The following is a 7,114-nucleotide window of genomic DNA, read 5'->3' as shown; positions in this document are numbered from 1 at the left end:
CAGCAGCAGCAGCAGCAGCCCTGTGTCGTTCTTGCTGCTTTATTTATTTAAAGCAATGAATTTAGATGGCGCTCAGATAATTTAGGGTGACTTCTCTTCAGCACATGTATTTAATTATGCAAACGTCTTTTCCTATAATGAATTGCATCAGTAGATAAAATTTCGGAGCACTTCACCGGCTAAGTGCACAAGTTTCCTCCGAAAGCGATGCAAAAACACTTCAAGTGCTATCAACAGCAACTGCAATGACTCACAAGTGAGCTAAAGTGGCTCGAAGAAAAGGGTCCTGCCATGACCTCCTTGAGAAAAACTGGGATTCATCACCGGGAAGGAGCCCAAAATTTGGGAGTCGAGGAGAGGCTGAAGTTGGGGATGCTCTGGGTGCTGGTGGGAGCCCAAGCGTGGAAATGTGCTCCAGCAGAAATGCTGTGCCACCCTGTTCGGTGCTTTTCCCTCTTTCCTTATCCCCAGGATAGGCTCTGTGCTTGCAGGATGCTCCTCAGGCTGGAGGCTGAGGTAAATAGACCTAAAAACAAGAATAAATGAAGTTATCACAGGCTCGGTGCAGCTCTAGGGACCTTGTACAGCATGGCAGCATTGACAAAACCCCTTCAATTACTTGCTGGAAGGAATAACTAAGTAGTAAAGACACCAAGATACTCAACACTTGTACAGTGGGGATGTTCATCGCTGGGGCTCATGGAGCAGAACCTGGACAAAAGGCAGCGAGGTTCCTCATTGAGGGTCTTGGCCTAAAACCTGGGCAATTTCCACGTCCATCCCAGCGCTGCATGGGGGTTTGCTGCTTGTTTGGGTGCTCAGCATTTGGTATTTTCTGCTTCACACGAAAGCTGAGTGTTCAGGAACAGCTGGGTGCCTGTACCGCTGTGCTGCAGTGGGTTCGTCCCCAGAGAGATGAGGATGAGAGTTTACAAGTATAAAAGAAATGGTAATTTCCCCCCCCCCCCTTCTTAATTTTAGGAGCAGTTACCTCAGCTTCTGTTGAAGTCAAACTGGCAGATTTACTGCACGCCGTCGCCTCCTTCCTGAACACGTACCCTGCTGTGCCCGGGGATGCCATCCAGCCTGCCATAGCCGCCCTTCTCGCCAACATCAACGGTAAATCCATAACCTTAGAGACCCTAATGAGCGCTGTCGTGATTTTAAAACACATTAAAGCAAGGTAAAGGCTTAGACCTGAGAGCCTTTCCTATTTAGGCTGGCAAACTGCACCGATCTGTCTGTTTTCCACTAATAAAGCCACGTTGTGTTCGGGATGGGGAAACCAAAGCGCCTGTCGGAGCGAGGAGGAGCGCGTCGGGACGTCCCTCAGTGCTGAATCCCTGCATAACCCCATGCCAAAGGTTTTCATGTGTTTGGAGGGGAGGGAGAAGTAGACTGGGGCACAGAACGGTTGTGAGAGTTTGTTTGCGAGGCCTTCAATGTAAAAATCCTCACCTGAAAATTAGCCTCGGCTCCTCAGAAGAAAAGCCCAGTGGTTCCTGGCTGGTTCTGGGGTTCCCATCCCCGATTTGGGGTCCTGTCCCAAATATTCTGTGTATGAGCAAAGCCAGGAGCAGTACAAGGAAGGAAAGTGCAGTAACCACAGCATCGCTTTCACTCCCCCGGCTTCTTTCCTCCCCTTCAAAAGACTAGCTGGTGTGAAAACTTGCCTTAAAAAATAGCAGTGGTGATGCAAAGGGAAGTTTAATGAGACCTTGTAGGGGCTGCTCCTGTGCGTTGACTGCAGTACTTGGTCTAAAATAGGAATTTGAAAGGAGTTCACCCGTTGGAGGTGCAGGAGGAGGTTGCAGGAGGCGCTGGAGGAGCTCAGGGACTGCAGCTCTCGTTAAATAAACTCGTTATTGCACCGTACACAGCTCGGTGTTAGCTTGGAAGCGGAGGATGAATTCCCGTACTTCCCTTTTGCCAGCCTCTGATCTGCAAAAGAAAGATGAGGGTTTGACCATCTCCACTTTTACACCCCCGCCCCAAACAAAATAACCCCAGCCAAAATGAACAAGAACGGCTGGGAAACGTCTGGCGAGAGTGGGAATTGGGATCCTGGGATGTGTTTCTGGTAAATAAGGAGCCCCACCCTTGCTTTGTGTTGGCTTTTTTAAAATATAATTAATTGGAGGGGCGTTGCTGGACGATGTCGCAACCTTTTTGGCTATAAATGCCTTTGCAGTAGAAAGAAAAGCACTTTTTATAACCCTTATCTGTAAAGGAAGCACTTTACTATCAGGGCATGATAATTACACTTAACAAACCTTTAATTACACTGATTGAAGGTACAAAAAGAGACACAGGGTAGGGAAGATTTGATAGGAGAAGCTCCCGATGCTGATCCCAGCAGTGTTTTGTCAGGGTTGTTCATCCCAATTCTCCTGCTCGCCTGTAAAGTGAAGAAATACCAAGTGTGTTTGTTGACCACCACCTCTTTGCTATCGGCTCCTCTAATTTTTGCAGAGGGGAAAAAAGTTTCACTTCAGTTTCTGCTCCCTTTGATGGATGATCTTCGAATAAATGGTTTTCTCTTTCATCGTTCAGTCACCGCCTGAACTGAAAACTCACCCATTTTAAAGATGGCAACAATAACTCTGTGCTTGCAGCCAGTAAATCAAGTGCTTGTGAGCTGGAGCGTGTGGTATGGCATGAGATTTAAATCCTTACATCCCAGTTAAATAATAATGATGATGATGATGATAGGATTATTAAGGTTGGACAAGTAAAAGACCTGGAGAATGCTCCCAGGCTGAAAAACACCTTGATGCAAGCGATAGCTTTTCCCCTATCTCCTCAAAAAACGTAACAGCATCAGAGCTTGGTTTTATTGAAGATGCAAAACCCTCAGAAGGGGGATTTGGGTTTTGCAGAGCAGAAGTCGGCTGCGATCACCGAGAAGGCTCCGTTACACCCACGCCCCGGCGATGCCAGCAGAGGATGTCCAAAATGCTCATCCTTTCCCTCTTCTGCCTCCTTTTTTAACCTAAAAGCCCTTTCCCCTCGCCACCAGCAGATTCTCAGAGGTTTGTCGAGTAAATTCGGAAGCACTGGGGGTTTCTTAGGAAGCAGCGAGCGCTCTCCAGGTATTAAACCGGAGCCGCTGCACCGGCTGCAAGCGCCGAAGCCGGGAGGGCTGAGAAATGGTCCCTTCTTTGCTCTTTATCAAAACCCATCCGAGTTATGCAAATCGCACGCTCAGATGTGCACCGCACGCCGGCTCCTGAGGCGGAAGCGTGTCTGCAGGAAGCAGATTTGGCGAGGGCAGCCGCGCTCACCGACAGGCGCCTCCGGCCGTTATTTCGGGCAGGTCGCCTTGACGTGCGGCCACCGCGGGCCTCGGGATGACTCCTTCACGTCTCGTCTTGACCGAGAGTTGGCGTTTGGCTTGAATTCAGCTGCGGTTCAAAGCTGGGGAAATTTGAGATTCTGCCGCTTTCAGAAACCGCTGAGGGATTCGGCCATGGGAGAGCCCGAAGCGAGCGGTATGTGATGGTGTTTGACCCAACCTTTTATCGTGTTTTAGTAGTGTAGGGTTTGGGGGCACGAGGTGACACAATGACGCAGGGCGGCCCGTGAGCCACCGAGGAAATACGGGGGCTAGAAAACAACTCGAAGTTCCTCTAACTGGGGTTTCCATGAAAATCCCGACCTTTCCGTTCTCTTTCTCGGGCAGGTGAAGTTATTTGATGCATTTGTTGACTTGTGTAAGAGGAAAGGGGGCAGACCCCTTTTTTTAGGAGGCAGAAGGTGCAGTGTTTGGTGCTTGCACATCATCGGCTCACGTCTTTCTGAGCAAAATTTGCTCTAAGTCCCTGTTCTCAGAGGTGAGCACCTTAATTATGACCATGATCAGTTTGAATTGAGCATCTATGAGGTCTCTGTGCCACCTGAGAGCACAAAGCCCACTTCCCAGAGCCCTGTGCTCACCAGGGCCGGTCCCTGGCACTTGAGAGGTGAAAATAACCTGGCTCTGTAATGAAGGAGAACAGAGCAAGGATCCTTAGTCCTTTCCCTGCTGTCACATTCAAATTATAGCTTGAAAACTCTTTCATTTCAGCTTGCTCTGCAGATCTTGTCACGTCTTTGTCCTGAAAACTGAAAAGAATTAGTTAACGTATAGTTTTTATGGCTCATGATCATACCTGGGGAGAGTTAAAGGATGGCTCGGTGTCTCTGATAAACTGCATAAGCTCAGCTTGTTTTGGAACTGCATTTTGAGAGCAGTTTTCTGCCCACCCGAGTGCTTTTGCGTCTTCAGCAACGGCTGCACAGCCCCTTTTGAGAGCCCACGCCAACTCTGAGGCGCTTATCGCCCGGTGTTGTGTGCAGAGACACGAGCAGAGGCTGTTTCTGCCCCGTGTTCCCCTTTTGAACGTACCCAGAGCTCGCAGAGCTGCTCTTCCTGCAGCGTTGCGTGTCAAGCTCGCGTTGGGCAATTCTCCGCCGTGTCCGTCGCTGCTTGAAAAGAGACTTCCAGCCCAGTGACAGCACATCTGCACCTCATTTGTGGGCGTGCAGGGGAAACAACCATTTCTGAGGCCACTTGAGGACTCTGTCCAAGGATATCTGCCTTGCTTCTTGGCTACAACTTTGGTCTCATCACCCACTTCACCAGGAGATGATGATCCAGAAGTCTGGTTATTTAATAAACCCTTTTTTTTGCAGGAATGTGTTTCTAGAAACACCACCGTGCGTTGATTAAAGATGTGGTTTTAGGCCTGTCGGTGAAACTGTTTTTAATGTGCGACGAAGACGATCACCCAGAACGTGGCACGACTGTAAAAATCAAATGTCCTTGAGAAATCCAAGCGTGCTGCACCCACAGAGTGCCTTTTATCCCCAAAATCTCACCTGTGCAGGAGGTTTATTTGACAACTCTTTTGCAGAACTAAAAGGACTGGTCTAAATTACTTTGTTTGGTCCTATTTTTTTAGCCAAGAAGTGTCCCAGATTCCTCCTTCTGTTGCTAATTGGGAGCTCCTTTTACTGCTTCCCAGTACTGGAAACATCTGCTGTGCTTCACTGCCAGCCTAAACCCTTCTTTATCATCACCACCATTTCCTTATTCTCAATATTGAAGAAACAAGCAGCCAGAAGTTTGACGTAGCTGTGCTTTTCTCACTTCAAATGCAAGGTTTAAGTCATTAAGTACTGCAGGAGGCTGCCACCCATCCAGACAAGCCGATTTCACAAATATTTTCCTCTAAAGCTGGCGGTCACCTCAGTTTTATCTTGCAAATTAATGTACCTGTGCTCGGCTTCTGCCATCAGACATCTGGGGAATATTTGCAGGGTGCACACTTGATCTTTTAACTAATTGGTGCATAATTGGATGGTCTCCTTCCCCCACCCCCAGCACGTTTCATTAATCCCCTCGTTAAGACTTCGCTACTTAAGACGTCTGACCTTGCTCGTGTTTCCTGTCGGCTGTGGGTGATCGCACTGTGTGGTAGCGGTTCCGACCTCCTCAACAAACGAGCTGATTCGTAAAGTCAGGTTTTTTGCCAAGGCCTTTGTTCCACTGAAGCAGGAAGAGAAGATGAGAAGTCAGAGCGAGAGATGGGAAGTGGTCTTGGTTTTGCAAAAACAGTCGTCAAGGAACTTGGATTATTTTGTTTCAAAGCTTATTTCTCAGAGATGCTGACCTAGGCAGCCGGAGCGGCGTAATCAGAGTCTTACCAAGGGATTTCTTGCTTAAAAAGGGAGGATTTCATGACAGTTTGAGAGTTTGCTGACTTATTTTGGTTCAAAAATGCGTTGTGGCTTTGCAAGCAGGGTTTTTTTTTACACAGACGCTGCTAAGCAGCGCGAGTCCTTTTACGCAGAAACGGGAGCTTTACCCCAGTGGAAAAATGCAGATGTTGTGTTGCGAAGCGCAAGAGCGAGCGCAGCGAAGAGAAAGGCGCTGCTGGGAACAGGGCCGTGATGCCGTGGTTTGGCAGCGGTGCCACGCCGAGCTGGGGTTTTTTAGACTTTTACCTCATTTCACGGTACCTGCGGCTGAAAGGGAAGTGCTGCTTCTGCTGAGAGAGAGCTTCTCCTGCTAAAAATACCCTCTGTGGGAGTCTGCTTTACCCGTAACGGTGGCAAAAGGCAGGGAGGAGCTTTCCAGAAGGTAATGATGCTGAGGAGGTGATGGCTTTGTCCATCCAAGGATGGGGGAGAACTTCGTTGGCCATGCAGAGATGCTCGCTGTTAGGATGCAGGTCCAGCGCTGATGCTGGCAGGAGTTTGTCTAAAACAAGAAAAATAAGGATGGTTTTTAATCTCCACAAGAGTCAGTTCCTAAAGTGGCTTTCAAGTGGTCATTGGGTTACAGAATCACAGAACCACAGAACGTTAGGGATTGGAAGGGACCTCCAAAGCTCATCCAGTCCAATCCCCCTGCTGGAGCAGGAACACCCAGATGAGGTTACACAGGAAGGCGTCCAGGCGGGTTTTGAATGTCTGCAGAGAAGGAGACTCCACAACCTCTCTGGGCAGCCTGGGCCAGGGCTCTGTCACCCTCACTGAGAAGAAGTTTCTTCTCCAATTGAAGTTGAACCTCCTGTGTTCCAGCTTGCGCCCATTACCCCTTGTCCTATCATTGTTTGTCACCGAGAAGAGCCTGGCTCCATCCTCGTGACACTCACCCTTTAAATATTTATAACCATGAATGAGGTCTCCCCTCAGTCTCCTCTTCTGCAAACTAAAGAGCCCCAGCTCCCTCAGCCGCTCCTCAGAAGGGAGATGCTCCACTCCCTCCATCATCTTTGTAGCCCTACACTGGACTCTCTCCAGCAGTTCCTGTCCTTCTTGAACTGAGGGGCCCAGAACTGGACACAATATTCCAGATGTGGTCTCACCAGGGCTGAGTAGAGGGGCAGGAGAACCTCTCTGCCCTACAACCACCCCCCTCCTGATACACCCCAGGATGGCGTTGGCCTTCTTGGCCACAAGGGCCCAGTGCTGGCTCATGGTCATCCTGCTGTGATGGCTCATGGTCATCATGGTTGCCCAGTAAGTAACTGGCTTTAAGTGGAAGTGTTGTAAATAAGGCTGCAGCACGGACAGAGCCGCAGTCTCTTCCGTGGTCCTGCATCCCAGTAGCGCAGCGGATGCTCTG

This window comes from Mesitornis unicolor, unplaced genomic scaffold (genome assembly GCF_000695765.1).
Source record: "Mesitornis unicolor isolate BGI_N332 unplaced genomic scaffold, ASM69576v1 scaffold3012, whole genome shotgun sequence".
Classification (NCBI taxonomy): domain Eukaryota; kingdom Metazoa; phylum Chordata; class Aves; order Mesitornithiformes; family Mesitornithidae; genus Mesitornis; species Mesitornis unicolor.
Note: the sequence above shows the minus strand (reverse complement) of the source record.